This window comes from Callospermophilus lateralis, unplaced genomic scaffold, assembly GCF_048772815.1.
Source record: "Callospermophilus lateralis isolate mCalLat2 unplaced genomic scaffold, mCalLat2.hap1 Scaffold_63, whole genome shotgun sequence".
In the NCBI taxonomy this organism is placed as follows: domain Eukaryota; kingdom Metazoa; phylum Chordata; class Mammalia; order Rodentia; family Sciuridae; genus Callospermophilus; species Callospermophilus lateralis.
In genome coordinates, this window is record NW_027514713.1 from 17636880 (window position 1) to 17663252 (window position 26373).

General features: G+C 37.8%; 1 pseudogene; it reads left to right on the top strand.

The window, feature by feature from the left end:
• The first annotated feature begins 429 nt into the window (after positions 1 to 429).
• LOC143389647 (transmembrane protein 132B-like) overlaps positions 430 to 26373 on the top strand; it is a 58778-nt pseudogene continuing 32834 nt past the window's right edge.

The following is a 26373-nucleotide window of genomic DNA, read 5'->3' on the forward strand; positions in this document are numbered from 1 at the left end:
CGGCAGGGTTGGGGCTGGACAGCAAAGCACCATCGAGGCCAGGGTGGGGGTCCCAGGCAGCTCGGGGACTCAGGGAGGGCGGGGGAAGCTCGAGTCTGCACGCCTCTGCTGCAGGGGCTGCTCCAAGGGCACCCGCCATCTGTCATTCATACTACAGTTTCGCTAAAGCAGAATCTTTACTCAGAAGGTTCGTATAGACATCTTTCTCCTCATGTAAAACAAATAGAAGACCAGTGTTCATAAACATGAGAACAATTTTTTTTTAAAGGCCAAGGCAGATGGTCAGATTAAGGTGAATAGAGAAAAATAAATGTGCTTAGATTAAATGGGAAGTAGTCACGGTGAGATGAATCCATATTCTCTGGCAGGTGTGGTCCCATTTGCGGCCCTCTTGATAAAAGTTTCAAGATATACTGTGTGCTGTTAGTAATGGGAAGTAGCTCAGTGACCTTGGACAAGTATATTAAGGTCAGTGACACTCTACCTGTCTATAACATTCTCCATCATAGCATTGTTGTTAGGATGAGCAGAGCTGCTGCATATAAACTGGTAATCACAGTGCCAAGCACATTGCAAATTACAAGTAGATCTTACTCCATGAAACAGTGTTTTTCTTCAAAGTAAAATGCATTAGGAGGGCAATAATTGACAGTGGAGGGATCACAAGAAACTACAAATTGGCTCTTAGCTTCAAGGGAACTCAAGCTGTAGCAGGTGTTATTTCAAAATTGTAATTAAAATCAGTATCAGAGGTGAGATGTAAAGTTTCATAATTTTAATTATAAGCAGTTAAATGACTGTGCTTTTTTTTCACCAATTTACCTAAAGCAAACCATTTTCATTTGTAAAACTCCAAAAATCAATAAATAGAAGATGCAAAAGCTGAATACTATGGTTGGTTTCATCTTTTGTTTAGTGGATATTGCTTCTCAGTGAAGATGAGAATACTTGAATATTGTGCTTGGAGAGCTCATGGTTTGAGTTCCATGGTTACTGAACACTCAGGATTAGTAGTGTTTAATGTAGATATAAATTTGGGTATGATGTGTTTGGAACATGTGCAGAGGAATCATGTCAACCAAAATTCACTAAAAGCTTATGGTTTAGCAAAATTGTACCTTTGAAAACACAAAACATGGCAGACAACCTAAAAAAATTAGAAGAGTAACTTTCTGAGCGAATCTGAAGCACATACCATCCACAGTTATCACTGACAAGTGATTTTTATAGATTTTTGTGTATCTGGCATGAGTTTTCTGTTTTTTTAAAATTATTCATTAGTTCTAATCAGTTATATATGAGAATAGAAAATGCTTCAATTCATTGTACACAAACGGAGTAGGTTTTGGGTTCTTTTACAGAAACAACTTTAAAGGGTAGTATCATTGTAAGTGATAGTGGAAGGTTTTCAAATGGATGTCCTTGCTAAGCTGTAAAGTGTCTTGAACATGGTGGTGGTGCTATGGATGGTTTTATTTGTGATGAATAATTAAGCTTGTATCATCCATAAAATATAATAATTTCCATTCTTGGTCCAGTTAGCTGAGCTCAGTAATGAAGAATATGCTGTTACAGAGTATTCTTTTTAGAGAATTTACTTAAAACTTCCTATTGTTATGGGTATTTAAAAAAAATCATTTGGGGTCTGTCTTCACATCCTTTTATATTTCTAAGCCAGAAAGACCTCTTAGAGCTGGCAGACTCCATATTTGCTGTGCGTGGAAATAATTTTTAATGTTTTTTCTGAGTTTACTTAAGATATGAGAGATACTTGTCATTTTGGAATTCTAAGCTGTTAGGATACAGTTCTTCAGTCATGTTATCAATGAAATTTATTATTTTAACCTTTATTTAGAAGAGTCACTGTTCAAGGCTATCTGTGGCCTGTTTCCATGGCTATTCTTTCATCTTGTGATTTAACTGTTTCTATACCTTACAAATTATTCCAAAAGAAGATATGAAATAACTTTGTAATGTGGAATTGTCTATTCTGCATGAAATCAAGCCCTTTCAACAGTGCCATACAGAGAGCACATGTGCAGCAAATATTTATTTGAATTAGTGAATTGCTTTAGGGCAGCTTGCAAAAATGATGTTTTCAGTATTCAGTGACTGAGCCTTCAGTACTGGTAGTTTAGCTAAACATTCAGACTTCATTTGAAGCCAGTAAACAGACAACTGTGCAATCCAGGGATACCAATTTGTTCACTTTTCTATCCAATAGTAATTTTCTTTTACAATCATGTTTATATAGAGTAAAGGTCAAAGGAAAGATGTTTTTTAAGAAGTTACATGAGTAAGTTTACTATAGTGAAAGATTGTTGGTATGCTGAATGGAAAAGGGGAAATTTAAAATAGATATTATAAAATTCAGGTAGCTTTTTTAAAGACAGTTTTATTGAGGTCTAATTGACACCCAATAAACTTTCTGTTTAAAGAGTATGATTTCATCAGTTCTGAAGCAGGTGCACACCCAAGAAATTATCATCACAATAAGGAGAATGAACAGATCCATCACCACCCCAAATTTTTTTGTACTTCTATCCTCATGGTTCTCTGTCCCTTTCTCCAGGCAACCACCCACCTACCTCTCTGCTGTCACTGTAGGTTAATTTGCTTATTCTAGGGTTTTATGTAAATGAAATTATATCACATGGACCTTTCTTTGGCTTCTTTCTCTCAGTGTAATTATTTTGATATATATCTCTGTTTCTGATTATATTAGTAGTTTATTCCTTTAAGTGCTCAAAGTATTCCATTGTATGGATGTGCCTTTTCACCAATTACAGCCGTTTGGGTGTTTCCAGTGTTTGGCATTTAGAACTAAACAAATTTGTTTCTTCAAAAATGTACTTTGGATAATGATGATAATCATATTCCACCATTATTTCTCATCCCCTGCCACCTCTCTTCCACTCCCACCCCACTGTTTTATGTAGAGTTCATATATTCCTCACATGACTCCCTCCACTATCATCAGCCTCTTTATATCAGAAAAAAAAAAAAAAAAACATTTGGCATTTTTTTTGGGGGGAGGGATATTAGCTAACTTCACTTAGCATTATCTCCTCCAACTCCATTTTTTTAAACCCACTAATCTAGTGATGGGCATCTAGGTTACTTCTTCAATTTAGCTATTGTGTGAATTTTGCTGCTATAAACATTGATGTGGCTGTGTCCCTGTAGTATTCTGTTTTTAAGTCCTTTGGGAATAGACTGAGGAGAGGGATAGCTTGGTCAAATTGTGGTTCCATTCCCTATTTTCAATGGAATCTCCGTACTGCTTTCCATATTGGCTGCACCAATCTGCAGTTCCACCACAAGTGTATGAGTGTATCTTTTTCCTCAAATTCTTGCAATCAATTAGGGTTGTTTGTATTCATAATAGCTGCCATACTGACTGGAGTGAGTTGAAATCTTAGTGTAGTTTTGATTTGCATTTCTCTAATTGCTAGCATTGATGAACATTTTTTCACATAGTTGTTGATTGATTGTATATCATCTTTTGAGAAGTGTCTGTTCATATCCTTGGCTCATTTATTGATTGGGTTATTTTTTTTAGCTTTTTCATTTTTTTTTTTTGTATACCCAAGAGATTGTGTTCTATCTGATGTGTGAGGGGTAAAACTTTGCTCCCCAGATGTAAGCTCTCTATTTACCTCACAGATTGTTTCTTTTGCTAAAAAAAAATTGGTTTGAATCCACCCCATATATTAATTTTTTATTATGAGTCTTGTGGTGTAGGATTCTTATTAAGAAATTTAGGGCCTAATCTGACATGATGGAAATTACAAGCTACATTTTTCTATTAGATACAGGGTCTCTGGTTTTATTCCTAAGTCCATGATTCATTTTGAGTTGAGTTTTGATCATGGTGAGATATGGGGATTTAATTTTATTTTATATATGAATTTTCAACTTTCCCAGCACCATTTATTGTAGAGACTGTCTTTTCTCCAATGCATGTTTTGGCACCTTTGTCTAATATAATTGTAATTTTGTGGGTTAGTCTCTATGTCCTCTATTCTGTACCCTTTTTCTACCTGTCTTTTTTGGTGCCAATATCATTCTGTTTTTATTTCAATTGCTCTGCAGTATAGTTTAATATCAGGTATAGTGATGCCATCTTTTGCACTCTCCTGTTAAGGATTGCTTTAGCTCTTCTGGATCTCTTATTTTTCCAAATGAATTTCATGACTGCTCTTTCTATTTCTATGAGTAATGTAATTGGTATTTTGATCAGAATTTCATTAAATCTTTACAGTGCTTTTGGTAGTATTTTCATTTTGATAATATTTATTCTGACTATCCAAGAGCAACGTAGATCTTTCTATCTTATAAGGTCTTCTTTAATTTCTTTCTTTAGGATTCTGTAGTTTTCATTGTATAGATTTTTCACCTCTCTCATTAAGTTGATTCCCAAGCATCTTATTTATTTATTTATTTTTAGGCTATTGTAAATTGAGTAGTTGTTTTTTATTTCCTTTTCTCAATATATGTTACAGATATATAGAAATGCCTTTGGATTATGGGTGTTAATTTTATATCCTGCTACTTAGCTGAATTCATTAACTAGTTCTAAAAGTTTGCTGGTGGATTTTTTTGGGTCTTCTAGGTACAGAATTAAATTATCATCAAATAGTGTCAATGTGAGTTCTTCTTTTCTTATGTGTCTCCCTTTAATTTTTTTTTGTTTGTCTAATTGCTCTGGCCAGTGTTTCAAGAACTATGTTGAATATAAGAAACAAGAGGGCATCCCTGTCTTGTTCTAGTTCTTAGAGGGAATGCCTTTAATTTAACTTACTTAGAATGATTCTGGCTGGGGGCTAAGAATAGCTAGTCTTTATGATGTTGAGATATGTTTCTGTTATTCCTAATTTTTCTAGTGTTTTGAAGATGAAGAGGTGCTTGCATTTTTGTCAATAGTTTTTTCTGCATCTATTTAGATGATAATATGATTCTTATCTTTAAGTCAATAATGTGATGAATTACATCTATTGCTTTCTCTATGTTGAACCCTTTTTTCATTCCTGAGATGAATACCACTTGATTATAGTGCACAATCTTTTCAATATTTTTGTTTGTTTGTTTTTTGATTTGCAATATTTTATCGAGAATTTTTGCATCTACATTCCTTGGACATATAGGTTGAAGTTTTCTTTTTTTTTTTGGATATTTCTTTGCCTGGTTTTAGAATAAGGGTGATATTGGCTTCATACAATGTGTTTGGAAGTGTAATCTCTTTTTCTATTTTATAAAATAGTTTGAGAAGTATTGGGGTTAGTGCTTCTTTAAAGGCCTACTAGAAATCAGTTGGGTATACATCCAGTCCTGGGCTTTCTTGGTTAGTAGGCTTCTAATGGTTTCTTTTATTTTATTTTTTGAAACCAATTTGTTTAAATTGTGTGTGTCATCCTGATTCCAATTGGGCAAATCATATGACTGTAGAAATTTGTTGATGCCTTTGATAGTTTCTATTTTATTGGAGTACAAGTTTTCAAATAATTTCTAATTATCTTCTGAGTTTTTATTGCGTCTGTGGAGATATTTCTTTTTTAAATCATGTATGTTAGTGTGTTAGAGTTTTTTCTCTTCTTCTCCTTATTAGTATGGCTAAGAGTCTGTCAATATTATTTATTTTTTAAAATAACCATCTTTTTGTTCTGTCAAGTTTTCAATCATTACTTTTGTTCAATTCCATTAATTTCAGCTTTAGTATTATTTCCTGTCTTCTATTGCTTTGGGTATAGATTTTTTCTTCTTTTTTTTGAGACATAGAGTTAAGTCATTCTTTGGCTTTATCTTTTTTAAGGAATGAACTATATGCAATGAACTTTCTTCTTAGAACTGCCTTCATAGTGTCCCAGATATTTCAATATGTTGCATCTATGTTCTCATTCATCTCTAAATTTTTTGTATTCTTCTTCTAATGTCTTCTGCAACTTATTGTTCAGGAAGCAGCATATTATTTATTCTCCTGGTGTTGGATTAACTTTTATTTGTTATTTGATGATTGATTTTTAATTTCATTCCATTATGATATGATAGAATGCAGGGTAGTGTCTTTACTTTTTTATATTTGTAAGAGTTGCTTTGTCATATATTTTCTATTTTAGAAAAGGACCCATGTGCTGCAGAGAAAAAGAGTACTCACTTTTTGAAGAATAAAATATTCTCTATATGTCAATTAAGTCTATGTTATTGATTGCATTATTGAGTTCTATAGTTTCTTATTTCAACTTTTGTTTGGAACATCTATCCATTGATAAAAGAGGTATGTTAAAATCACCAAAAATTATGTGTTATGGTCTGTTTGGCTCATAAACTTGAGAAGAGTTGGTTTGATGAACATAGATTTTCCATTGTTTGGGGCATATATATTTATAATTGTAAAGTCTTGTTAAAGTATGGTTTCCTTGAGCAATATGTAGTGTCCCTATTTATATTTTTTATTAACTTTAGCTTGAAGTCTACTTCATATTTTATGAAGATAGAAACCCCTATTGCTTCTGCACTCCATGTGACAAGTATTATTTTTCACAACCCTTCACCTTCAGTCTGTGGATGTCTTTTCTCTTGGAGGCACTGTATTTTGGAGTCTTTTTAAATTCAATCTGCTAGTCTATGTCTTTTGTTTGGTAAGTTTTGGCATTAATATTCAAGGTTATCATTGAGACATGATTTGTATTTGCAGCCATGTTTGTTTATTTTTGGTATTTAACATGACTTGCTTTTTCCCTCTGATTAGGTTTTTCTTTAGTGTAATACCTTACTCTGCTGATTTTTATTCATGTTTTTAATTTCCTTTTCATGGAATACTTTTCTTAGGGTGTTCTATAATTCAGACTTTGTAAATTCTTTTAAATTTTCTTTATCATGGAAGGTTTTATATCATCATCAAATCTAAAGCTTAATTTTTCTTGATATATGATTCTTGGATGGCATCAATTTTCTTTCAGAGCTTGGTATATGCTATTTTATGATCTCCTGGCTTTGAGTGTTTGGGTTGAAAATTTGCTGAGATATGAATTAGTCTCCCCCTGTATGTAATCAGACTCCTCTCTCTCTTTCAGCTTTTAAGATTCTATTCTTATTCTGTACGCTACACATTTTCATTATAATGTGTCCTGTTTTAGATATGTTTTAATTTTGTACATTTGGTGTTCAGTAAGTGTCTTTTATTTGGCTTTCCAATTGATTCTTAATGTTGAAGGCTGGGCTCCAGTGGGTGTCTTCTTATGGTGGGATGGACTAGGGCCTACTGTGAGATTGAGTCTTGCATAGGCTGGTGTGGGCTCTGTAAATACTTTTAAATTGTGTATTTTCATATGTTTTATATATCTTATTAAAACTGACAGACTTCCTCCTTTGTTGGCTAACAGCAAGAAAAATGAATAAATTCTAATTAATACTTCTTCATACTTTTATTTTTAAATGTGTGGAGTAAGAAAATGTCATCTCCCTGAATGTTTAACATCAATAGTCTCTTTCATTTGCTTACTCATATGGCACCCACTATTATGACCACAAAAAATACCTGGTAGTCACAAGAGAGCCATAAAACTTTCATTCCAAAATGTCTTGGGTAGTGAAGGTAAACAATTCCAATAAGAGTTCACAGAGGAGAGGTAAGAAAAGAAACTTTGCAATCCTGAGTCCCCAATCGTACACTAAAGAGAGCTGTCTTCATTCAAGCCTTAACAACAATGGCTAAGGCTAGAAATATTTTGTTGTTGTTGTTGTTATTGTTTGAAAATTAATCCACTCATGATATGAAAAGAGTGGAGGTGTGATACATATGTGGTTAACAAACCAGAACTTGCACTTCATCAAGATATGACATAGCCTAGGGTTCATGCAGAAATATTACTAGTTAAAATATACATTCAGTGTTATATAGTTAAAATCACTGACACTTATGAAAATACTTATGAAGGCAAAAACTAGGCACTGTTGTTTTCTGGGGTCTTTTGAAGCTCATGTGTAACACTAAACACAAATATTTGTGATGAATAGAAAATGTGACAGTATAATATTATTCACATTTCTTAAAGTTCATACAAATCTTACACTCTTAAAATAGGGGAACATAAATATTTCCCTACAAATTGATAAGTTGGTTAAAACCAATACACAGAAAAACAGAAACAAACAGAATAAGTAATGATTCTGGAAAAAATAGAGAATTCCTCAGAATAGCACACAAAATCTTCTAATTTGACACAAGTTATCACTTTGATATAATGTTTTTCACCTCTATTTCTGATCAAGCTCTACATCTTTGCTCACTGTCATTTTGTTCTTCTCAAGAGATTTACTTCCCCTCTGCCTACAAAAGCCTATCTTGAGTTAAGACCTGACCTCTTTCATTATCTCTACTAAATTTTTCTAATGTACTTAATATTCAATCTATGGTGGTGTTTGCAGAACATAGATGTCTCACAAAATTTCTTCCTACACTGAACTTACAAAGAACTTAATTATTTAATAAAACATTCTGGCAATTTTTTTACTCATTTGATTTTTATTTTTATTTTTTTGGTAATCCTAGGAATTAAGACCATAAGAGTAGGAACTGTATATTTAAATAAAACTATTTAGTTTAAATTAACACTTATTTACTTAAAATGAGTTGAATATTCATAACATGTGGGTTAGTGGTCAAATTATTTCTCTTGGCTTAAATATCTTGGGTTGAGTCACAGAATCACCTGGCCTCAAAGAAGATTGTGTCTCTACCAGAAATGGCACACAGTAAAAGGAGCAATTCAATTCTACAAACATAACAGTTTCAGAACCATAATCATCACAGACACACTAAGAACTAAGAAATAAAAAGAGGCAAGATTAAGAATCAACCAACCTAGACAATGTTGTTTAGAAAAAATATGCCACTTGATTCTTTAGTTTTATTTTTGTGTACTCTGTACAACCTAATAACAAGTGTCATTATTTTTCAGATTCTCACTTTTGTTGTCCCAAAACCATCTAAGCTAAAGTGCTTTCTTAAGTGACATCTAGAATCACCCTGTAAAATCTACTTTACAAATATGATTTGAGTTTTATTCACAAAAGCAAACACGATTTTGCATCATTCTATAGAGAATAAAAATTCTTATCCTTATTTCTTCAAATAGCTATAGGGCTTCCTTCTCTGGGATAATTTATGTTAGCTTTGGGATAATTTATGTTACTTCAGAAGATGCTAATGTACCATCAGGGTCTGAAAACACAGTCTTCAGGTTGAAGAGATGAGTTTTTCCTTCAGAATTTTTATGCTGGCAAATTATTTCAGCTACACAGAAAGGGGAAAAAAGCACACACATTTGCATTTTCTCTCACAAAATGTAAATAATTTCCAATGGTAAAATAAATAGAGCCAATAACATTCTCAATGTGATTTCAATAGGAATTCAGAAACAGAATCTTTAAAATCAATTTAAAAAAAACGTGAAAAAATAAATTCAGGAACTATCCTCCTAAAAGAACATAAAAATTTGAACAACGTCAAAAGACTTACCTTCTTATCTTGAAACAATTTAATTATTGCTTTCAGGTTGTAGTAAAATTTAGTCTTTGCTTTATACAGAAAAAAAAAAAAAACCTAAGTACGTTTTTGAAGGGAAGTTGTCTAATTTAGTGAAGACACCCAATTGTACATAGTTTCCTCCTTTCAGTCCACATCCTGGCAAGTTCTTAAATGGCATTAATCTCTTAACAAGTGTGTGTGTGTATTTATGTGTGTTGGGGTGTGTATGACAGGACATAGTTAGGAATTGAATTAAATTCTACATATATCTTCATAGACTGTTAGCCTGATAACATATTCCTCCTTGTTCAGGCTGGTTTGTTTTGAACTTTTAGAAGATCTACAGAGCTGAGTGTGTTCAAACTATAAGAAGTAAAGCTAGATTTTTGTCAGAGTGGGGTTTACCTACAAGTAAATGAAATAGTTCACATATGTTTAAAAATGGCAGAACATCTAAAACATTTTAAAACCATGATCAATCGATCTGTGAATTGTTCTCATGGCTACTTACAGTGAGCTCTTGCTTTTACAACATATACAAGACCCAAACCTATACCACTGATTATGATGGGCTGTAGTTACAGATAATTCTTGAATTTGATTGACACTAAAAATTCACTTTCTTCTTTGCATACGTAGCTAATGGCCATCATGTTAAAGCATATATACAACACTTCTTATTTCAGAAAATTCTGTTGAACTGCTTGTTCAACAATCAAAAAAAATGTGACTCCTAATAATTAATAATAATTCCTTATAAGTGTGGAACTAAAAATTGAAAAAAAAAAACCTCTATAATAGCCCTAAAGTGGATATCAGAGATCTAAAACAGAAAGATATATTCCACAGTTTAGAAAGCTGGAAGCACAGTTTTAAAGTCAAAGAAGAGATTACCAGAGTCTCAGTAATGCTCAGATCATAAGACTCATAAATCACAAAGCCAGAGGACAGCTGAATTAAAACTCCAGAAGCAAAAAGCCCAGCCCTAGATCAACTGGAGATCTAATCCACTCAGCCTCCTGCAACTCACCACAGCTTCAGCACACTATCAGTCTAAAAAAGGGGCATGGATTTTAGAAGTCAGAGGGAATATACCTTACTTCAGTCCCCGCTTATATTTTATACAATATCTACTGCATGAATATTGCTAGACACAATAAGGAAGGAGCATGATGGTGTGACCCATGGTTAAAATCAGTAGAACCAGAGGGGCCCTACATATTGTAATTACTACACAGGCAGTTTAAAATAAGAAAATAAAAAGACATTATTTTAGAAGTAGATTTAAAAACATTCTTTAGAAATAAACACTACATGACAAGTTAAGATTTTATTACATTGTCTGCTCAGTAACCTGGACATAGCTGAGGAAAGAATTTGTGAACCTAAACTCATAATCAATAGAAAGTATTTAAAATAAAAAGAGAAAAAACATAGAGAAGAAGAAAAAAAACATAAGATCTGAGATACAATACAGAAGATCAAAAAAGAATTATAATTAGGGTCTAGAAGCAGAAAGTGAGAATGGGGTCAAACAAATATCTAAGAAAATACACAGAGAATATTGACTAAAATTTGCAATACAAAACCAAGAATTTAAGAAAAATGCAAAAAGAATACAAATGTTTAATTAAGTAAATCCAAGCATATAAGCATTCCACAATTTGCTGAAAATTAAAATTAAAGGAAAAATCATAGAAGTGCATTAAATAAATAAAGACATTATATAGATGTAAAAAATGATCTAATGTAACATCTAATATTTCAACAGAAACAATGATAATGACAACAGCTATGAAAGATCAAGAAATGGAGAATAGATTCTTTACAATCTGAAGAAGAAGTACTGCCATGGGATTCTGTACCTAATAGAAACCTCTTTCATGTATACAAGCATAATAATAAACTTTTCAGACAGACCAAAGTGGAGAAACTCTATCTTCAGCACATCTAAACTATAAAAAGTGTTAAAGCAAAATTTTTAGGCTAAGGGAAATAAGTTCTATGAAAATAAATTGAGGGCAATAGAGAATTAACTAGATGTTTGTGATAAAAGGTTAAATATACTGCATAGTACTTATTTGTTTAACAATAAATAATTACATAGGCAGTAATTATATGGGTACATAGAAAATGTACCAAGTGGTAAACAGAATGTATTAAAATAGAAAAGTGGCATCTGATTAAATGATGTAAATATCCTCTACTTTGAAATTACCTAGAGACAAAAGTATCTCTACATAATGTATGTGAAGAATTTTCTGTCCCTATTTATATTTGTAAAATCATTTTGATTTTTGTTAAAAATACTGGGAGATGAGAATGGAACTGATTTCTCTGAGTTACTAAGTTAGTGCTATCACTTCTGTGCAGTTAATATCAATTCCTGAGCAAAGAAACTATCCTGATTCTTCACACAAAGTGAAAATTGATTAATATTCCAAATTGATAATAAAGCTAAATCATATATATCATCACTAATGCAACAATGATATTATAATTTAAACATCAATAAGTATGATGAGTCAGTTCAAACATTTAAGCTACTATGTAAATGCATAAACAAATTGATCTATCAAAGATAGATTTTTGTAAAATTTTAGTTTTTAGTTTTTTTTTTTTTTTTTTTTTTTGCAGAGAGTACCAGAGATTAAACTCAGGGGAACTTGGTTACTGAGCCACATCCTCAGTCCTTTTTAAATTTTTATTGAGAGACAGGGTCTCACTGACTTGCACCTCACTTTTGCTGTGTCTGGCTTTGAATTTGTGATCCTCCTGCCTCCTTAGCCACTGGAATTATAGGTGTGAGCCACTGTGCGTGGAAAATTTAGTTTCTAATCACTAAAAACCCTACTTTAAAGATAAAAATTTCTCTAAGTCATGAAACTAACAATTGCTAATAAGTACTGAACATTTTCTGTGTTTCAGGTACCAGCTAAGTTTGAAATGCAGCAACAATGAATACATTTTGTTTAATCTTCAGAACAAACTCCATTTATAAATAAAGAACAAGCTCAAAAATTCTTCCTAAAATAAAAAAAATTAATGTAATATTTACTTCTAAAATAGAACAAAGGCAAAAAAAAAAAACAATCTGTTGTGTTTTATCAGTAAAACCACATTTATAAAAGTAAAATTTTAAAAATGTAAAAATAACAATAAAATAACATTAGAATATCTTTTCCATTTGCTTTAGTGTCTAAACCTTTGGGAGAGGTTGGATTTTACCAAAGCGGAAAAGATAAATTGAATATCACTAGTGTATAGCTGACCAAAGGCAAGACAGTAAAAATTAGCATATTCTTTTTCCAGTTTATAAATTAACAAAGGCCCATATAGAAAAATAAGATATGAGTTCAAAGTATGATATCAGCTCTCACATTCTTGATTTAATAATTTTATTGATTTTTCCTGATCAGAAGGGTCAAAGAAAAATAAGGCAAGAAACATAGGAGGAAAAGAAATACAATAGTTTTTCTCATACTAGAACTGTAAGCTGACCCTGTAAAATACATTGAGCTTACAGAAAAGTCACACCCAGTTAGCACCACAAAACACAAGAGCAAACTTTAAAAAAAGTTTCGCACATAAAAAAATATAATAGAAATAACTATGGTTCTGACTGAGAAATTTATCTTGTATTTGGCTGTTTTCTGGTATTTGGCAATTGGCTGGGATAACTTATGTTTGTTTCAAAATCTGTGTACTCTTTATTTTCATATAAAAATCATTTTTATATAGAATTCTTTTCATAAAATACAAACTCAACCCAGGCAAATAAAATACAAAAATTATTCACATTAAACACACAGACAACAGACAATTCCATTATAATTTTTTCTCTGAGGTCATATACCACAATTAAGCCATTTTTGTCTGAGTCTGGGGCATACTTAGCTTTATAAATTTTTTATGAGATAATCACTTATCTTCAGGGAAAACTAAATGAGCACCCTACTGAGTATGACCTCATACTAAGTAATCACACTGATAATCAGTAATGACAACTTAAATAAAATTAAGTCAAACAAAAACAACAACAACAAATAGGCTTTATAAGATTATTTAGATTTTAATCTATAGCATATTGTACTAGCAAAAAATTCAGTGTTTCGATTTTTCACTTTTACAACACTGTAACTACCAAAAGAACTGTATGAGGTTTTTCTGAAAAAGAAATTACATTTATCAGTCATTTTACAATTTCACTAGTTTGAAAAAGTATGTATGATCATAAACATATTTTTTAAGAATCCAGGAGTGAGACTATTCATGAAATCCAGAGAACTTATTCAGCAAAAGAAGATCCTCCTAGCTATGTAATCAATTCTAACCAAATATGCCTAAAATAAATATTGCTTAAAATTATCAATCTTATATAATCTTATATATGTATCAACAAGCTGGCAATTAAAATAGCCTAATTCATAAAGTTAGCTTACTAACCTGATGACTTCCTGATGAAAAACATGGCTACCCTGTGTGCCTTCCGAATCTTCCTGGCCCAAGGCTTGCTGTGGTAATAATCACCACACCACATAGGCTTTGCATGACACTTCCTAGCACAGAGTGTTATCAAGAAAGACGACTGCCCACTAGTGGCCTGAGGGCTGGTTGTTCCAGTTGGTAGGCAGCTGGCAAGCCAGTCTCCAGGAGGAGAGAAAAGGAGGAACTCATTCAAGTGGAAGAGGAGAGCGGGAATGTGTTGCACCCAAAATTAACAACAGTATGGGAATATGGGAAGACGGAGCACCTTCTAGTCCTTGATGCCAAAAGGCCCTGCTCCTTAACGCAAGCTCTCCAAAGGAGAGCTAGGGGTTTTAGCATCAAGGCTGAACAAGCATATGTCTCACAGCCAGAAAAGCCTGAGCACTTCTGTGGGCAGCTGTGGGGCTAGAGACCCCTTGCAACCCTTTATCTTCTAAAAGGGACGTAGAGACATTGCCTTGGCTAAATGCAGTTACACTTTTCGTAGGATTTCAGATGTCCCACGGGTGCCTATATCAGGATGTCTTTATTTTGTATTTTTTCTCCTTTACGAGCTAAAACTTTGTAATTTGCTCAGTTCTGCCCATTCTGCCTTATTTTCCTAACCCCCTCCCTTCTCTTCATTACCCATTGTCTAATCTACCACACTTCTATTCTACATACTCCTACTATTGTAGGTTAGCTTCCCCAAATCAGAGAAAATATTTGACCTTTTTTTTTTTCTTTTTAGAAAATGACTTAGCTTAAGGAAGTACAATAGTCTCCAGATTAATCCATTTAAGGCAGATAGCATAGTAATTTTGTTTTTCCTGCAGATTGGTATCCTTGTTTTAAATATTTTGTTTTAGTTATAGATGTGCACAATATATATTTATTTTATTTTGATGTGGTACTGAGGATCGAACCCAGGGCTCTGCATTTGCTAGGCAAGCACTCTACCACCGAGCAACAACCCCAGCCCATGTTATCATTTTTTAATCTACTTTTAAAAGATTTGTTCTAATTCTACCTCACAGCAGAATGCACTTTGACATATCATATATGGAGTATAATTTCTCATCCTTCAGGTTGTACATGATCTAGAATCACATCAGTCATATAGTCATATATGTATATAGGATGATAATGTCTGATTCATTCTATTATCCATTCTACCTGCCATACCCCTGAACTTCCCTTCACTCCTCTACCAAATCTAATGTAACTCTATTCTTCCCTAGCCCCTCAACTGTGATTAGCTTATTCATATCAGGGAAAACTTTCAACCTTTGGTTTTTTGGGCTCATGCTAATATCACTTAGCATGATATTCCCCAGCTTTGTCCATTTACCAGCAAATGTAATAATTTCATTCTTTTTAAGGCTGAGTAGTATTCCATCATATATATGTATATATATATATACATATATATATATATATACACACACATACATATATATGTATATACACACATATGTATATGTATATATTTTTATATATACTTCCACAAACCACAGATTCTTTATTCATTAATCTGTTAAAAGTCACCTAGGTTAGTTCCATAGTTTAGCTATTATGCATTGAGCTGCTATAAACATTGTTGTGGCTGTGTAACTGTAATATGTTGATTTTAAGTCTTTTGGGTTTAAATTTAATAGTGGAATAACTGTGTCAAACATTGTTTTCATTCCAAGTTTTCTGAGAAATCTCCATTCTGCTTTCAATAATGGTTACAGGAATTTGCACTTTCACAAGCAATATGTGCATGCATCCTTTCCCCCACATCCTTGCTAACATTTATTGTTACTTGATAATTGTCTTCTTGATAATTGCCTTGGTGGTTGGGATGGGATAAAATCTTACAGAAGTTTTGATTTGCTTTCCTCTAATTGCCATGTATGTTGATCATTTTTTTCATGTATTTGTGGGTCAGTTTTATTGCTTCTTCTATGAAGTGTCTGTTCAGGTCTTTAGCCCATTTATTGATTTGGTTATTTGTTTTTCTGGTGTTAAGTTTTTGAGTTCTGTATATAACCTGAAGATTAATGCTCTATCTGAGGTCATGTGGTGAAGATTTTCTCTCATTCTTTAGGCTCTCTTTTCACATTATTCATTATTTCCTTTCCTGAGAACATGCTTTTTAGTTTGAATTTATCCCATTTATTGATTCTTGATTTTACTTCTTGGAATGTAGAAGTCTCATTAAGGAAGTCAGATCTTAAGCTGACATGGTAAAGATTTGGGCCTATTTTTTTTTCCTATTAGGCACAGGATCTCTGTTCTAGTACTGATGTCTTTGACCTATTTTGTGCTGAGTTTCATGCAGAGTAAGAGAGGGGTTTTTACTTCCTTTTTGCTATATGTGGCTTTCCAATTTTCCCTGCATTATTTGTAGAATAGGCTTTCTTTACTCCAATGTAGTTTTTGGCACCTTTGTCTAGCATGAGATAACTGTGTTTTTGTGAGATTGTCTCTGTGTCTTCTATTCTGTACCACTCATTGGTGTATGTATCTGTTTTGGTGCTGATACAATGCCAATTTTGTTACTGTGGCTCTGTAGTACAGTTTAAGCTAAACTATTATGATGTGTTCCACTTCACTTGTCTTGCTGTGTGTTGCTTTTACTATTCTGAGTCTCTTATTTTTGCAAGTAAATTTCATGATTGATTTTCTAGTTCAGTGAAGAATTATCATTGGGATTTTTAAGTTAATTGCATTAAAATTCAAGCCCAAGCACAGATTAGTTATAACTATGAAAAAGAATCCTGGCTTAACATTGACCTGACAGCTATCTGGTCACGAGTGTCTGTTGACCAAGGAGCTGTCCCCTGCACTCGGTGATGGGTAAGCTGTCTGCATTTCAGTATTAAAAGTGTCTTAAAGTTGAGTCTACAAATCTGCATGTTGGTGCTGAGGTCTGGCTTCAGTCACACTTTGCCACCACACAGTCAGGGATACTTTGTGGGGTTTTAATTGTGTTAGAATTCTGGGTTTTATGTGGTATATTCATTTACACATAAGAATGTAATTTTGTCATTAAGTGCTTAACAATTTTTGACTAAGGGTATTGTCATTTTGCAGGGGGTCTTTGTGCCACCAAAGTGGTCCTCTCTGTTGAGCATCTCCTCATGTCTCTCTGTCAAAGCACCTGGCGGCTTTCAGTTAATACCAGTTGAATGGGACTAATTCCCCCTGGAACCAGGGCACACCTTTCTGTATTTGTTCTCATATGCCCCCTGCTGGGTGGTATATGCTGAATATGGCTGTGGGGAGAAATCAAGGCCAGGTGCACCATGCCTAGCCAGTCTTAAAGTCCTGTTGGGCCCTCTGGAGACATTAACACAGTCTTCCTTCACAGGACCTGTATATTTTGACAGGAATTAGCAGAGACAGCTGCAGCAGTAATTGGAGGCCTTGCTGGAGGTACACTGGCAGCCTGACCGTCATCCTGGCTCACAAATCTGGTTCTGAAGATGGAGCTGACTTCTGCGTGAGGGTGAGGTAATGGGACAAGTTACACCTGGGGCCCCTGAAGGTGGTGTGCAGGGCTTTCCCACAGACACCTTGCTCTGCAGAGTATAGGTGCCCATTGGGCAGACTCTGAAGGGGCTCTTGGTGTCTTCCTACAGGAGGGTGAGTCACCAGAGCTCATGCGGAGTACCCTGAAAAGCCAGAACCCTTCTCCAGGTGGCAAACCCAGCCAGGCAGGCACAAAGGCCTTTTTTCCAGCTCAAATTAGTCATCACAAGGTGAGGCCAAGAGCTTTCTTTCTTGGTGATAATGACTATCTGGGTTGCCTAGTCTGTTCTTTCAGAGATTGTACTAAAAATTACACAAGCAATGTCGTGTTTGCTTCCGGTAGCTCTGGTGGCTTGAATGCCTTCTGGATGTTGGCCCCTTAGGGGAGACAACATGGTGGGCCATGGATGGGAGTGGGGGCACCTTGCTAGAAGCCCTTGTAGGCTGGGTGTCTTTGTTGCTCAGTTCTGGGTTCTTCTATCCTCTTTCCCTCAGATGGGCTCAAGAGGGTTCTCTTGGGCTGAAGGCTCATCCCTTCACAGTTACCTTGCAGCTGACAGGCTGGACAGTTTGGAGGACTGGAAACGGCCATCCTGAAAATCCAGCTGCTGAGTTGTTCACCTGGGGGGAGTTGAGTAACAAGCCCCTAGTTGCTATTTAGCAGCTGTGGCTCTGAGCATTGGCGTGTGTCCCAACTCACACATGCAGCCTCACGGAGCTCCAGTGAACATAGAAAATAGGCCCAGGAAGATGGAATAACTTGACAAAGGTTATCCAGCCAAGAAGCAGAAGAACTAGGACTTGAGCACAGATTTGGGCTCACTTGCCTTTTGGTTTTTGGGGGGTCGTAGGGACTGGGGTGACTGGGGTATCATCCCACATACAGTCTTCCTTCCAGCGGTTGTAGCCACATTGGGGTGAAGGCCAGCTCGGGCCACTAGAACTAATGTCTCAGAAGAAGCCAGGAGTCTGTGTTCTTAAAATGTAAAATACTCTGATTTTAACCAAGATAGAATATTCTGAGTGGGTCAACCCTCAGAGAGCTCAGATGGTCTTGGAACATTAGTTTATCCTGGGTCCAAAATCTGCAGAGTGTCATCTCCAGAAGGACCCCCTACCCTCTCTCTGCCAGGCTCTGGGGGCTTCTCTGTTCTTTCTGTCTTTGGGGAAACTGCCTTTCCAGGTCCTCTCTGGATTCTGCTGTTGTTTTGAGGACATCTAGCTTCTCCTCTAGGTGACAGTCCTGTAGAAAAACACCCATGATCTTTGCAGCTCCTGCTCAAGACTCCTTGAGAAGAAATCAAACCTCAGATTTCTTTCTCGGGCCAACCTAGTACATCCCCTCCTGCCTGATTCTGAACTTCTCTCCCAGCCTGATCATCCCAACCTTCCTGCTTTTCCTCAATGCACCAGGCTAAAGGTTCTTTTCTTCTTAAAACTCCTTTATTTTGAACAAATGTCGAATGTGGAGAGAAATCACAGAAAGAGTACAGAGAGCCCCGCACACCTTCCTCTGCCTCCATGTGGCTGCTTCCTAAAAGGAGGTGGGCAAAGGCCACCTGGAGGAGGTGGCCCTTCAGCTGGGAGCCGAGTGATGAGAAGGAGCCAACTACTGTATGTAGAGACCCATGGAGAGATCAGGTAGTGCAAAGGACTTGTGGCTTCCTCCTTGTTCCTGGTGTGACTGGCAGAGGGCTGGAGACATGAGGACTGTTCAGCATGAGCTGCAGAGCAGGCTTCTCATCAGAGGTCAGTGCCAGCATCCCCATCCAGGACAATATTTGAGAAGATCAAATTAATGGCAAAAGATTTCACATGAATAGCTAAATTTATGACTTTGAAAATCTATTGAAGGGGCAGAGTAGTGTCAGCCTGTCCTTTTGGCCCAGGAAGACACCTGTGTTTTGTACAGAGGGGCACAGCTCCCAGGCCACTCGACTCTTTTGAACCCATCCAGCCTGCTGATGCCTTCAGCTGTGCCTATGATACCTGCTGTTCAGTGACTCTGAGTTTCTATTTCCAGGGTGAGCCCCCTGGGGTGGTGGGAGACCATACCACAGAGGCCACTGGAGTGTAGGGGAGGGGCCAGGCTCCTGCCAGACTGCCTGGGTTCAAGTACAGGCCCCACTCCACCCAGCTGTTTGACTCTGCAGGTTGCTTACCCTCTCTGAGCCTCAGCTTCCACATCAAAGGGAGGAAGTAATAGTACCTGTCATTGTTGGGAGGATTCCTTGGGTTTGGTACTACACAGGGATGTGGCAGAATGTGCCATGTGAATGGGGAGGAATCTGGAGCACCACCCCTGGGGCATCCACAGAAGGAGGCTCCCTGCTGGACTTGGGTGTATAAACATAACACAATAAGAGAGGTAAATAGGGAGCCTACACCATGGGAACAAATCTTTACTCCTCACACTTCAGACAGAGACCTAATATCCAGAATATACAAAGAACTCAAAAAATTAGACAATAAGATAACAAATAACCCAATCAACAAATGGGCCAAGGACCTGAACAGACACTTCTCAGAGGAGGACATGCAATCAATCAACAAGTACATGAAAAAAGCTCACCATCTCTAGCAGTCAGAGAAATGCAAATCAAAACCACCCTAAGATATCATCTCACTCCAGTAAGATTGGCAGCCATTATGAAGTCGAACAATAACAAGTGCTGGCGAGGATGTGGGGAAAAGGGTACTCTTGTACATTGCTGGTGGGACTGCAAATTGGTTTGGCCAATTTGGAAAGCAGTATGGAGATTCCTGGGAAAGCTGGGAAAGGAACCACCATTTGATCCAGCTATTGCCCTTCTCGGACTATTCCCTGAAGACCTTAAAAGAGCCTACTACAGGGATACTGCCACATCAATATTCATAGCAGCACAATTCACAATAGCTAGTCTGTGGAACCAACCCAGATGCCCTTCAATGGATGAATGAATTAAAAAATGTGGCATCTATACACCATGGAGTATTACGCAGCACTAAAAAATGACAAAATCATGGAATTTGCAGGGAAATGGATGGCACTAGAGCAAATTATGCTTAGTGAAGCTAGCCAATCCCTAAAAAACAAATACCAAATGTCTTCTTTGATATAATGAGAGCAACTAAGAATAGAGCAGGGAGAAAGAGCAGGAAGAAAAGATTAACATTAAACAGAGACATGAGGTGGGAAGGAAAGGGAGAGAAAAGGGGAATTGCATGGAAATGGAGGGAGACCCTCATTGTTATACTAAATTACATATAAGAGGTGGTGAATGGAATGGGAAAATAAACAAGGTGAGAAATGAATTACAGTAGATGGGGTAGAGAGAGAAGATGGGAGGGGAGGGGTGGGGGGATAGTAGAGGATAGGAAAGGTAGCAGAATACAACAATTACTAGTATGGCATTATGTAAAAATGGGGATGTGTAACCGATGTGATTCTGCAATCTGTATCTGGGGTAAAAATGGGAGTCCATAAATCACTTGAAGCTAATGTATGCTAATGTATGAATATGATATGTCAAAAGATTTGTAAGGTTTTGAACAACCAATTAAAAAAAAAGACAAAAACATAACACAGGACACCTGTATTCACTGCACTTGCAGAGAGGCACAAGCAAGAAGCACATGTGGGGAGGGGGATGCATTATATCCCACCACATGCATTATCTCTTGCCCACATGACTTTCCCTGGACTTGGAGACAGGCTCTGGATGTGGTTCTACCATCTCTGTGTTGGTAGCCTTTGGCAAGTATTTCCATGATGGGCTCCCACCACTGGCCCCAGGGTCCACCTGGGAGGTAGGCATGGCTTCCAGGACTGGACCCTTCCATGTCCAGGGAAAGTGGGGATGGAGGTGTGAGCAAGGTTAGGTAGGGTCTAAGAGAATTGCTTTCTGAGGCACAGACAGGCACTTAAATCTGGAACAATTTGAGTACCCTACAGAAGAAGAGCCCCCTTCTGCATTCCCACCAGTGAAGCGGTGAAAGGCAGAGAGTGGTCAGGTCCAGAGATGGCTCCATGGATGTGATTTGACAGGCACAATGTTGAGCACAAAGGGCCATCACAGACAGACACAGGGTAATGCTGTTTATATGAAGCACAAAAGTCTAAAAACGAATATTTAGCAACATAAGGAGACATTACTATGTGACAAAAATTAATGCAGAAGTCCCCTGGGGTCAACAGGGAGCACATTTATGAGGAAGGTTTTCCAGGTGGGTGGTTGGAACCTGTGTTGCCACTGTGTCCCACATAACTCCTGTTAATCTTAGGTGTTGTGTATAGATTTTAAAATGTTTTGTTTGAATGAAAATATGCATAGCTAAAAAATAGGCCTCTAAGTCACTGGGCTGGATGCTCTACAATTTCCTTGCTGGACCTGAGCCTCTAGGATGTCCTGGTTTTCCTCAGGCCATCAAGGTGACCCTAGGTTCAGGTTGGCCAGGTCGTACTGTGGTAAGGGAATCAGCCAGAAGAAGCTGAAGACCTGACTGGGTCCTGGTGGTTTCAGACAAGAGCTATGTTCCCTTGAGTGTCAGTTTCCTCTACTGTGAAATGGGGAGAACTTAGTCATTGATCTCCCAGAGCTGGCATTAAGGTATTTGGAGGTGATGGTGCATGGAGTGAGTTCAGCTTTGTTTCAGGGTATATGCCATATATCAAAGACTGCTGAGAACAGCACAGTGAGGGCCCAAGTAGAGGGCAGGAAGAGGTGGGGTAAGAAGGACATGGTCCTTCAAGAGAGGCCTTGCTTTGGTGACTCCTAGGGCTCTACATCAAGAAACCTTGCATCTCAAATTCAAGCCCACAAGGACCAGCTGGCCTTGAAGCACATGAACTCAGAGCCTTCTTCTGTTCTGGTCATTTTGCACAGCTTTCCTCGTTGGCCACAGGCTCACTCTGACTCATCAGGAGCCCAGGGCTTGCTTTGACTTTCTGCTGACCTCCTCCCTTTTCTAGATGGCATGGCTTAGGACATTCCTACGCACATGGGGTGATGGTGCAGCCTGTCCCCCTTGGATCCATGCACTCCACCCTCTGCTGATGGAGGGCTGAACCCATAAGGTGGGGTGCCACTAATGGCAAGAGCAAGCCCAGGAGGCGTTTGCTGTGCTGGCGCAGTCAGGGCCCAGGAGTAAAGCTGTTTTGGGCGTCACTTATGTTCCTCTTTGTCATATAGTAGGGTCTGTCTCCTGTTGTGCTCCGGGTGCAAGGTGAATCCTGCGAGTCAAAGATGTGCATTTTGTGCATCTGTAACAAGATAAAGCAAGGGACAATAAGCAGCCTGCCGGATGGGCTTTCTCGGGCTGCTGGCGCCAGGCAGGGTGGACTTAGCACAATGTCTGAGGAAGCCAGCAGCCCACATCTGGGACCTTGAAGCTCAGGAAGCTGAAGCAGGGCTGTTCTTCCAGCTAGAGAGAGTGTTTTATTCCCCTATTTGCTGGCTCCTGTGACAAATTGTCAGAAAGCTGGTGTCTTTAGAAAACAGAAACTGGTTTTCTCATATTCTGGAGGCCAGAAATTCAGAACTATGGTGTTGGTGGATTGGCTCCCTCTGAGGCTCAGGGAGAGGACTGGGACAGGCTCTGGTGCCGGCAGCAGCACTTGCAGTCCCTCTTGGTCTCTCCATCTACACTTGAGGCACTCTTGGGGCTCTGTATGTCTCAAGCATGCTGTCAGTTCTCTTATGAGGACACTGTCATTGGCATTATGATGACTCATCTTCAGACCCTTAACATAAACACATAGGGAAAACCCTATTTCCAAATCAGGTCACATTTGCAGAAACTGGGGTTGGGACTTGGAAACAGCTCTTTGGGGAACTGCTGGGGCTTGAATGTATCCCCAGCATTCATGGGTTGGAAACTTGTTCCCCAGTGTGACTACATTGAGGGAAGGAATTTTGGGGGTTTGGTGGCCACAGGGGCTGTCCCCTGAGCAATGGATTCATGTGGTCTCACTGGGGTGGGCTCCTGATAAAGGGAAGATTTTGACCTTGTCCCCTGTCCCCATGTGTGGGAGTACACTCTTGCGCTTCCACATTCCCTATGAGGGACAGAGCATGTAGGTCCTTGCCATTTGTCAGCATCCTCATTGTGAACTTTCAGCCTCCAGAACCATAGGAAATAAATCTCTCTTCTTTATAAGTCACCAACCCTTAAGTATTCTGCTACAACAGCACAGACCAGATGAGACAGGGACATGCTTCCCCCCATTGCATGAGGAAAATCATGGTAATACCTTTGTGAATCACAGGTATCTGATTTCAGCCACCACTCATGCAGGTCCTGAAATTTTGCATCCATCTTCCAGTCTGCTGTCCTCAGTGATGCTCTCATCTTTAAGGCAGGAGGAACAGGCCTGGTACACATGTGAATGAGAGAGCTGGGGTGAGTGTCAGGGAGGGATGGGGCCTGTGGCAAACTTCATGGAGCAGGCACTAGCTAAAGTGCAGTGGCCAAGGCTGTCAAACTGTGGCTTCTGGTCAGGGCATTTATTCAGCTGGCCCAAAGCTTATTTTATTTTTACAGAAAACCCAGAAATATGAATATTGTGTGACCAATTTCATTTTTAAAAAACTATTGAGTAGGTTAAGGAAAAAAAACAACAACTTTGTGAGTCTGATGGAGTCCCCAGAGACTGCTTTTTAATCTTCTGGACAAGGTGTCCAGAGAAAAGTGGGGATGGTGGCCTGAATGTTTTTCTGGGGTAATTCCCATGCACTCAGAGCCCAAGGAAATGCAGTCTTCTGTTTAACAATGACAAAAATGCCTTTAAAAGGACAGAATATAAATTCTTTCCCTCCTTCTGGGTCTCTCTCCTCTGTTATAGAATTTATATTTGCTCTTTAATGATATTCTAAATAAGAAAAATTAAAACCCTAAATCATAGCATAATATTTCCCATTCATTTTAAGTGTGAAATATAAACTTTCAATACAAATGTCATAGCAGTTAACTCTTATGCAAGTGCCTCAGATTTACACCATTCCTGCTCTGAAGCTCATGCCTGTGCAGGTATTTTGTCCCCACTGGAGCAACAGAAGTACTTCCCTGAGCCCATTCAGCAATTTTATTTGACTTCTCAAAAAGTTCCCATCTCATCAGCCCCATATCCATAGGTGGCCAATGAGTTGGGAATGAGTGGAAGCAAATGGCTCGGGGTTTCCCTGTCTCTGTTCTCCTCGTGTGTGACCATGTTCAGCAAAAGTGCTTTGATGCTGGAAGAAACATGGGTGGTAAAGGATGTGATGAGTTCTTTGGTTGTTGCAATTTTGTAGAACATCTTTGCCTTTTCTCTTCATTTGGAGCAAGCTCTGGTTTGAACAGCCAGCAGGGTTTCTCAAAGCAGTGGATTCCCCACTTTCTCATCATAGTTGCAACACATTTTCTTGTAATCACTTTGATATCAGCAGCAAGCATGTGGCCCACTGCTCTTCTGCTGGTGGGCATGCCCCATTGTCCTACCAGATGTCACTCCCAAAGAGCATGTTCAAAGTCAAAGTCTTCAGAATTCAGAAGTGGCAACCCTATGAGCAGAGTTTAGGCCCAGCACTTTCCCTTCTGGTCAGGAGGCCCTGTGAGAATGCTCAGATCACAGGCCCAGAGCTGGTGCTGTTACTGCCTCTGATATCAATCTTGAAGCATCAAAGGAGTGCTTCAGTTGGGATTGGCTTGCTTTGGATCCTGTGTTCTGAATCTCCAACTTGTCTTTCAAGTATAGTGCATCATCAAACTGCAAAGGCACTACTTTCCCACAGGGTAGCTGCTAAAATGTTTTTTGGACACAGCAATTCTCCTTTCTCTTTGCAGCCCCAGTGGTTTTGCGAGCAGCATTGGCTGGAAAACATGCCTGGACATAGGATGAACAGGAGCAGCCAGAGACAGTGGACTTTGTGTTGTTCTGTACCTTGAACCTCCTTGTTTTCTTGTCAAAATAGCATCTTGATGATGCTTTGGGGGGCCCTCCTAAATTTTCAGCTAAGGGTGACTCCATCTCCAGGCTAATGAGGAGGGACCATGAATGCAGTTGAGCCAAACTGAAGAGACAATTTCCTGATCATAGTGATTGATTCAGGGATGGGCATATGTTCCAGGCTGAGCCAATCAGAAGAAGCCATTTATTAGCTGTAGTGATGGTTCAAAAATTGGCAGATGACCAAGACTGAGCCAATCAAAATAAGTCATTTCCTGACCATAGGGATTAGCCCAGGGATTGGGCACATGGCCCTCAGAGCCAATGAGAAGCCCTGATAGTAGTTTTCCTGAGACTTTGGGGAACAGAAAGTTTTCCCTTTACTTCCACTTAGATTTCAAGGAAGCAAAATGTGAGCCTGGAGTTGCTGGTTCCACACTTACATGGAAGTTGAGAATCAAGTCATCTTCATGGACGATAGTGAAGAGCTATGATGATGATGCATCTTAAAAATCACTTTATTCTTTACTAAAATACACTTTCTGGTGTATTTGAGTGAAGAATACAGGACACACAGCAGCTTCATTCCCACACCCTGGTTCTGTGCTCTGACTTTTTGTAGCCAGAGCCTCCCCAGCCCTGCTCTCCTGCAACAGCCAACCCATTCTCCACCCATGCAGTTTTGAGTTTTCATGAGCAGTACTAAAGGGAATATACATTAGGCAGCTTTTTGAGGTCACCCTCTTCTGCTCAGCACAATGTATTTGAGATTTAGCTTTGTCATCATAGGTGTCCATCATACGCTCTACTTTATTGCCAGATAACCCACTCCATGGATGCACACAGTTTCTTTTGCATGCATCCACCAGGATATTTGTGAACATCCACCTTGTTTAAATGATGAATCCAGCCAGGCCTGAAGCTTAGCCAAGCTGTAAACTCGCCAACAAAT